This window comes from Schistocerca cancellata, chromosome 8, assembly GCF_023864275.1.
Source record: "Schistocerca cancellata isolate TAMUIC-IGC-003103 chromosome 8, iqSchCanc2.1, whole genome shotgun sequence".
In the NCBI taxonomy this organism is placed as follows: domain Eukaryota; kingdom Metazoa; phylum Arthropoda; class Insecta; order Orthoptera; family Acrididae; genus Schistocerca; species Schistocerca cancellata.
This window is the reverse complement of record NC_064633.1, coordinates 508,461,253-508,470,152: the sequence shown is the minus strand read 5'-3', so window position 1 is coordinate 508,470,152 and position 8,900 is coordinate 508,461,253. Positions and strand designations below refer to the sequence as shown.

Here is an 8,900-nt window from a genome sequence, read left to right as displayed (position 1 = left end):
ACTAAAAGTCAGATGTGGCCAGGTCTAGAGAGTAGAGTGCCAGGGAAGGACAGATATATGATTTTTGGCACAAAACCAACAAACTTATAAGTCTTAGTGGAAAGGTGCAATGTCATGATGAAGGTCCCATGAGCTTTTGTGCAAACACTGGTCTTTTTTCGTGAATTTTCTCGCACAATCTCTACAAAACGATTGACTAGAAAAGATGGTCGACTACCTGACCTTCAAGCAACCATTTGAAGTGAACTAATTCAGTATCACTTTCACATTGGATCTAGATGGTCGTGTTTTGTGGGGCGTGGCGATCCTTTGCCAATCCACTGTGATGATTGGATCCTCGCCTCAATGATTTGGCCGTAAAACCAAGCACTAGCCTCCTCTCATGATTCTTTGCACTAATGTTTCATCATCGTCATCTTGTTCAACTAGCTCGTTGCCAACGTGGGACATACCTTTCCTCCTGCACTACGTCCAAGGAAAAAGTAAGATATTTTACTATAACTCAGTAGTGGTTCTACTATTTACTTGAATGCTCACAACATGAATCTATTCAGATCCTAGTTTCTCCTGCAAGTTGTGTAACACTGTACCCTGGGTGCTCAGCAGAGCCTTGATTTTTCTGAATGTGGGCCCTGAGCGACTTACAGAATGACATGGCACATCTCGAGAAAATATTCATCAGGTTACTTCACAACCTTCAGACAATGCATCGTAAACTTCGCATGTGCAGTTTATCCGTCTCATTTACGGTGTGTGCAAGCCCGTAGGCCATAACACTGCGTAAAAAGTTAATAAACAAGATGGAGAATAGTGGAACGGTATTGGATATTCAAGGCGGGGGACGACCGCCATTATCGGAAGAAAAAGTGACTGATGGGAAATAACGATCGTCAGGAATGTGGAATGTTGCGAAGCACATGTCACAGGGCTACGAAGGAAGCCAGCATGTATCCACACAGGTTTCCAGTTTTTCCATCGCTCTATTTGCAAGTGTAACATGAAACGAAATAACAAGTAGCGGTACAGAATACGCTGCGCCACGCTTGCGGAGCAACTATGTAGGTTTAGATGTGTATGTTATCCATGCCTACTTTGAGCACTTGCACTGAAATCTAATAATTTACATATGCAAGTACGTAGGACACTGTTTGCCAATTTGACATTTGTTACATGCCACCTCAGTGGTACTGTAAACACCAATTATCACAATAACCACATATGGGCAGACGTACACTCTTATGTGAACATAGAATTCGGGCATCAGGATTGCTTCAGCATCAATCAGATTCTATTTATCAACCATTTCTGGGCGAAAAATTACCATGACGCTTAAAAAACCACTCCAGTGCGCTCCTGCCCTTTATGTGTCACTGTATCTGAGAATTGTTTCCTTAGTACTAAACTTGTCGCAAGTCGTACTGTGGAAAGCGGAAATGTGGCTGCTCTCCAACAGCTTAAAATGTCACAGAACTTCTTACTGCTTAATACTACATCTGCAGCAACAGCTTTCAGGTGCTAGCACTGAAATGTCAGTAAGGACGATCTGCTTTCAGTCGGTAAATGCTGCAGTACTATAACTTCACGGAAGTAACTTTGCCAGTGCAAATAAAATGTTTGCACCTGTTCCCCGTTGCAATGGCGTTCGTCTACCATGGATATAAATCGTGATGGAGACAATTATATTTTTTGTCGCGAATCCACTTTATGTGAGGTAGGAATGACACACATCACTATCTACGTTATGAGTGCTTTACACTCCGTCGTCAGGCCACAAGTGGCTAATCGGGACCATCCGATCGCCATGTCATCCTCAGATGAGTATGCACATAGGAGGCGTGTGTGGTTAGCACACCGCTCTTCCGGTCCTTATGATGGTTTTCTTTGACCGAAGCCGCTACTGTTCGGTCAAGTAGCTCCTCAATTGGCATCACGAGGCTGAGTGCACCCCGAAATATGGCAACAGTGCATGGCGTCCCGGACGGTCAGCCATGAAAGTTCTGGCCACATCCTACAGCGCTTAACTTCGGTGATCTGACGGGAACCGGTGTATCCACTGCGGCAAGGCCGTTGCCTATGAGTTCTTTACTACAGTGAAAATAAGCAGCACATATCTTACTGGGAAATAGAACGAATGCCCAAAATGTAACTTGGGGTGCAGTATCCATATTTGTGATTACAGATGTACATCATTTACCAATTATTTATGATAATCTGTAGGGATGAGTGTTCTGGAGGATGGTTGTTTTGAACCGGGATTGCCTTCAGCCATGGCTGAAGGAGATAAGATACAGTTTTTAGGCAGAGGAAAGTGAGCTAGTTGGCTGGGAACAGTGATTTATTCCATTACTGGGGGAATTTTTTATTCACATTTGTGGCAAAATTTAGGGTGGTACTGATTACATGTATTATGTGTTGTGGATGGCCTAGGGAAATTTTTGAGGTCTGCGTATTACTTTTGGAGGTGGGTTTCTTTCAGTGGGAACAGATGAGAGTGTCTTAGAACTCTCCCTTAAATGGTCTTCATACACTGTCGAGCCAGAGATTTCTGATTACTACCCACAGCCCACAGTCCCACTGAATTTCGCTTTGGGGCACCAAGGTCAAGGGGCATCGTAAAAAAAAGAGGGAAAGAAAGAAAGAAAGAAAAAGGGAGATTAGCGGAGCAGGAAACAATAGGAAATTATTCTAGAGACGATACGGGCCACAAATGGGGAAATCCACTGTCGTAAGAGAAATTGACAAAGGGCATATTATTGTTGTGGCCTAGAGCCTGGGACTGCAGGTGAAATCATGAGTGAACGACAGGGTATTTGACGAGCTAGACCACAGAGGTCGCAGGATTACCTGCTCTGTAATGTAGCGGCGATTCCTGACATGAACATGAGTTCGGCAACAGATGACCCCTACGTGTTACCATGTTCCCAAATAACTTCGTAAATTACGATTGCAGTCGGCATGAGATCAACGAGAGTGGACCGTGGATCAATGGAAACGTGTCGACTGCTCGGGTGAATCGTTTCTTGATGAACGAGTTCGATGGTCACGTCCGGATAAGCTGTCACGGAGGCTACTGTTTGTTCAAAACATACACCACGCCACAGACACTGGCCAGCGGAGGCATTATTATGCTATAGGAAACATCCACTGTGGTTTCCATGGAATCTGTAGTACACTACTGGCCATTAAAATTGCTACGCCACGAAGATGACGTGTTACAGACGCGAAATTTAACTGACAGGAAGAAGATACTGTGATATGCAAATGATTAGCTTTTCAGAGCATTAGCGCCGGTGGCGACACCTACAGCGTGCTGACATGAGGAAAATTTCCAACCGATTTCTCATACGCAAACAGCAGTTGACCGGCGTTGCCTGGTGAAACATTGTTGTGATGCCTCGTGTAAAGAGGAGAAATGCGTACCATCACGTTTCAGACTTTGATAAAGGTCGGATTGTAGCCTATCTCGATTGCGGTTTATCGTATCGCGACATTGCTGCTCGCGTTGGTCGAGATCCAATGACTGTTAGCAGAATATGGAATCGGTGGGTTAAGGAGGGTAATACGGAACGCCGTGCTGGATCCAAACGGTCTCGTATCACTAGCAGTCGAGATGACAGGCATCTTATCCGCTTGAGTGTAACGGATCGTGCAGCCACGTCTCGATCCCTGAGTCAACAGATGGGGACGTTTGCAAGACAACAACCATCTGCACGAACAGTTCGACGACGTTTGCAGCAGAATGGACTATCAGCTCGGAGACCACAGCTGCGGTTACCCTTGACGCTGCATCACACACAGCAGCGTCTGCGATGGTGTACTCAACGACGAACCTGGGTGCACGAATGGCAAAACCGAACCTGGGTGCACGAATGGCAAAACATTTTTCCGGATGAATCCAGCATCATGATGATCGCATCCGTGTTTGGCGACATCGCGGTGAGCGTGTATTCGTCATCGCCATACTGGGGTATCACCCGACGTGATGGTATGGACTGCCATTGTTACACGTCTCGGTCGTCTCTTGTTTGCATTGACGGCACTTTGAACAGTGGAAGTTACATTTCAGATGTGTTACGACCCTTGGCTCTACCCTTCATTCGATCCCTGGGAAACCCTACATTTCTGTAGGATAATTCACGACCGTATATTGCAGGTCCTGCATGGGCCTTTCTGGATACAAAAAATGTTCGACTGCTGCCCTGGCCAGCGCATTCTCCAGATCTCTCACCAATTGAAAACGTCTGGTCAATGGTGGCCGAGCAGCTGGCTCGTCACAATACGCCAGTCACTACTCTTGATAAACTGTGATATCATGTTGAAGCTGCATGGGCAGGTGTACCTGTACACTCCATCCATACTCTGTTTGACTCAATGCCCAAGCGTATCAAGTTCGTTATTACGGCCAGAGGTGGTTGTTCTGGGTACTGATTTCTCAGGATCTATGCACCCAAATTGTGTGAAAATGTAATCGTATGTCAGTTCTAGTATAATATATTTGTCCAATGAATACTCGTTTATCATCTGCATTTCTTCTTGGTGTAGCAATTTTAATGGCCAGTAGTGTAGTAATCGAAGGCACTAAGATGGCTGTGGACGACGTGAACATTATTTCGGACCACCTGCAGCCCTTCATGCTTGATGTTTCCCCGACGACTGTGATATCTTCCAGCAGGATAACTATCAGAGTCACATAATCAGCATTGCGCTACAGCAGTTTATAGGAGGTTGGTAGTGAACTCATATTGACCTCTCGACCTTCAAATCCGTCTGATACGAACGCAGTAGAATACGTATGGGGCGTTACCAGGCGGCAGCTCGGCATCAAGAAACTACCGGTGCATAACTTACGGAAATTGCCTGGCATTCACAGACAGCTGATGCCACATGACTCCGGAAACCTATCAACGACTTTTCGAATTCATGCCCCGGAAAATCGCTACTGTAGCGTTTGTAAGGTGAACTGAGAAGCTATTAACTAGGCGGCGGTAACGGATTGGTCGATCAATGTGTAACACGTACCACAGATTTAAAAGGATCACTTCTTTCAAATCCCGTAATTATCTCCCACTGCAAAACAGAAGTATGAAATTTGGATCAAAGCTGCCTACGATCATTCTCTCTAACGATGCAAAAGCGTGGCGTCCTGCGACACTACCCTCGAGCTTGACCACGCTTCAAACAACAATGTGTCGACACGTGCGAAAAAGAAGGCCACAGCTCAGAAATTCACATGAGGTGTAAGGTGGGCTGATGCTTTCACATTTGCACACCAAACGTCACCACAGTTCACACCAGCGCCACCGTGCACGTGTCATACTATAGGAAGGTCGTCACAGCTCCTCTTGACTACCTTTAGCCCCTTCTTTTTGACGCCTCTGCGACGGAGGTCGGGACCGCAACGCCCAGCGCTGAAATCACATTTTCTTATAAGTGGCCAAGAAAAACGCTTCAGGTACACCGCCGCTCAGAATCGACGCGAGAAGACCCAAGGGGGCGGCACAAAAGGCGTCAATGAAGCCACCCCTTCCTACGAGGCGCTGATCTCAACACACAGCCGGCCGGAGTGGCCGTGCGGTTCTAGGCGACCGCTACGGTCGCAGATTCTAATCCTGCCTCGGGCATGGATGTGTTTGATGTCCGTAGGTTAGTTAGATTTAATTAGTTCTAAGTTTTAGGCGCCTGATGACCTCAGAAGTTAAGTCGCATAGTGCTCAGAGCCATTTGAACCCAACACAGATTTGGCGGTCGATGAGGGCACTTCATAGAGCGATGAGAGACGTTTCTTGACAACCCTGGACTCTGCTGACACGTCCTGAGTGATTCATCTCTTCTCAACGGATATTGAGAAGCTGCAACCCTACTGAATGTGATCTCATCCCTTTGGAGCACAGTGTGACCGCAATTTTTGTTCTCATGTACACGCTGGAACCACTGTGGACCACTGAAAACCATGCATCGAATTGTGAAGGTGATCCAATGCAGCGCCGGATGTATATTCATTCTCAGTTCTCTTGTTTCACTTCCTCTTGAGGTGTGATCACAGGGTTAGGGGGGGGGGGGGTAGGGGAGGATGTGACATGTGTGAATGAAACATTCATGAATGAAACATGTGTGAGTATAAAACAGGGCCCCCTTAAAATCCCCAGTCTGGGAAAACCGTCGGTAGCACCCAACCACCATCATTCAAAATTTTAAAGATACAGTTGTATATAGGCAATCTGTGAATTAGTCCTAGCTGTCTGTAGGCAGGCAACTCCTTGACTCCTCTGTGATTCCAGTTACCTATCCACAGGCATCTAGGTCTGGTTTATAGGTTTCACATGCTGCGACATTGTCCCGAATAAAACAGTGACCCGTATATACAATAAGTTTCCTTTAATTTACGTCTATTGTCACAAACGTTTTGTTAACGTATTACCGGTTTCGGTCTATAATGACCATCATCAGATCTGTTTTATAAAAACAAAGTCCTAATGTACTGCAGCCATATGAATAACATCATATGCACGAGTCATGTTGTCAGTAGTACTGTAGCACTGACTGCTACTGACAACATGACTCGTCCATATGATGTTATTTATATACATTTGACGATGATGGTGCTGATTCTGCGTTTAATATATTTTGACTATGCCACTATGGCTGCAGTACATTAGGACTAGTTTTGATAAAACAGATCTGATGATGGTCATTATAGACCGAAACCGGTAATCTGTTAACAGAAAATTTGTGACCATAGACGTAAATTAAAGGAAAATTTATAGGTTGTCTCTGTAGAAGTTCATTTTTTAAAATCTCAGTAATAGTGGGCAGGTGCAACTGAGTGTTTTCCTTAACTGGGAGGAGGGGGTGAGGGAAGGGGGGCTTGAAAGGAATCTTTGCCGTTTTATTCACGCATGTGTCAGGGTCAGAACCCCATGTGATCAGGCCGCAGGAGAACGCGAAACGGGAGGGCTGCAAACGCATAAGCATCAGTTGCTGCTTCGGATCACATTCACAGTTCGTCGAATGATTTCACGGTCCTCAGTGGTTCCAGTCTGTGCACGAGAGTAAAAATTGTGGTTGCCCTGCACTCCAAAATGGTGATGTTAAGTGAGATTGCAGCCCTACAATGTCCTTAGAGAAGGTTCGAATCGCCCAAGAGGTGCCAACCGTCTCAAAGACTGTCGAGAACGTCGTGTTATTGCACATCGCACTGCCACCTGTCGTTTTCGTGCGCCAAATGTGTGGGTACAGCGCCCCAAGGAATGTGGTGGATACATTGGCACCTTTCGAGGCCTTTTCGTGTCGATTCTCAGCGGCGGTGTAACGGAAACGTTTTCCTCGGCCACTAACAAGAAAACTGCGTGTAACAGAAACGCATTCCTCGGCCACTAACAAGAAAACTGCGTGACACCCATCGCTGAGGCGTCAAAAAGAGGGAAGAAACGTAACCGACACAGGCTGCGACACGTCCGCGGTGGCAGTGGGTAGAATTGTGGTGAAATTCGGTGTCAGTGTTGCATCATTAACTTACCTCACGCGTCAAATGATCTTACGGCCTCTAGTCTCTTTTTCGTGTTTCTCGACCTACGTGTTTGAAGCGCGGTCGAGCACGGGGGTGTCGTCGCAAGGCGCCTCGCTTTTGCATCATTACAGAGGAAGGCTGTAGGCACATTTGAGCCAAATTTAAAACTTCTGCGTCGAAATGGGAGTTATTTATGGGGTTTCGTCAAAATGATCCTTTAATTTTGTTGCGGAACATACTTACGCAAACAAGAGTTTTGTATTGAAATCGGAGAAACAGAACGCATTTTTAATGGTCATCACCTTTCACTAGCTATCAGAAATGTCAGTTGACAAAACGACCACGTAGTAACTATTCAGACATTTTGGGGTTATTAAGAGCGAGAGCGAGAGAGAAATGTGAGCAAGTGAGAAATTAGAAGCGACGATGTAACAGGACGGTGTGTTTCGTGGCCTGTAGGCAGAGCGGCTGAATCTCGACATGAACCTGCCGAAAGTGGAACGGCTGCACACCTTCCGATCACGTTAATAGAGACGGTAATTTACGCGTCGCGAATGAGAAACGGAACGATCTATGTTAGAGCCTCTCACTATTCCTCTGCGTGAGCTACCATTACAAGATATTCGCAAACATGGCGCTTGACAAAAGATCCGTTGTTGGACATTTACATTACGGTACAGACGTTACTTGTTGACTGCGTAAGAAAACTGATAAAAGTGACTGAGTGATAGTGTCACATATGGTCTCGATCCCAGCAAGAAAGCTGTTGGCATTATTTTCCTTTGGGATGCTAAATGGATGTCCGTGTAAAAAACTAGGTCGCTTTTACAAGCTATTTGTAATGTAACCCTAGGCTGCAATTACCTGGTTGATCCTAATCATCAACTGTCTTCCAGTGGACTGAGGTTGCATTGACAACGTCCCCAATCACCCTTCCACCAACCACGCCCCACCCCACTCCCCCGGAAAAAAATTATAATATAAACTGCCATTGCAGTGGAAATTAATGCTAGTTATAAATTGAGAAGATTATCATCAAAATTAAAAGTAGCCTAAAAATACTTGTGCACCTAACGAATAATGTTATTTAACCCCCTCGTCTTGACAAGATACTGAAAACGGTTCTCACCACTGATTAAAAAATACTTCGACACTGAACGAATGATATTACAGTGTATAATCTTCTCTCTCTCTCTCTCTCTTTCTCTCTCTCTCTCTCTAATCTTGGGATCACAAAGAAGACAGTTATTCAACTAAATACTAATTCATTTCAGCCTTCTCGTCAAACAAAATTTCATTCTGTCATTCAGTTAGTGTCTCCGTGCTTTGACCACAGTTATGTTCAATCTAGAACCCTTCGCACGTCACTCTGCAGATTAGACTAGAGCTAAAA

At 45.3% G+C, this 8,900-nt stretch overlaps 1 pseudogene; it reads right to left on the bottom strand.

Moving 5' to 3' along the window:
* Positions 1-1,954: 1,954 nt before the first annotated feature.
* Positions 1,955-2,072, bottom strand: LOC126095805 (5S ribosomal RNA; annotated as a pseudogene).
* Between the last annotated feature and the right edge of the window lie 6,828 nt (positions 2,073-8,900).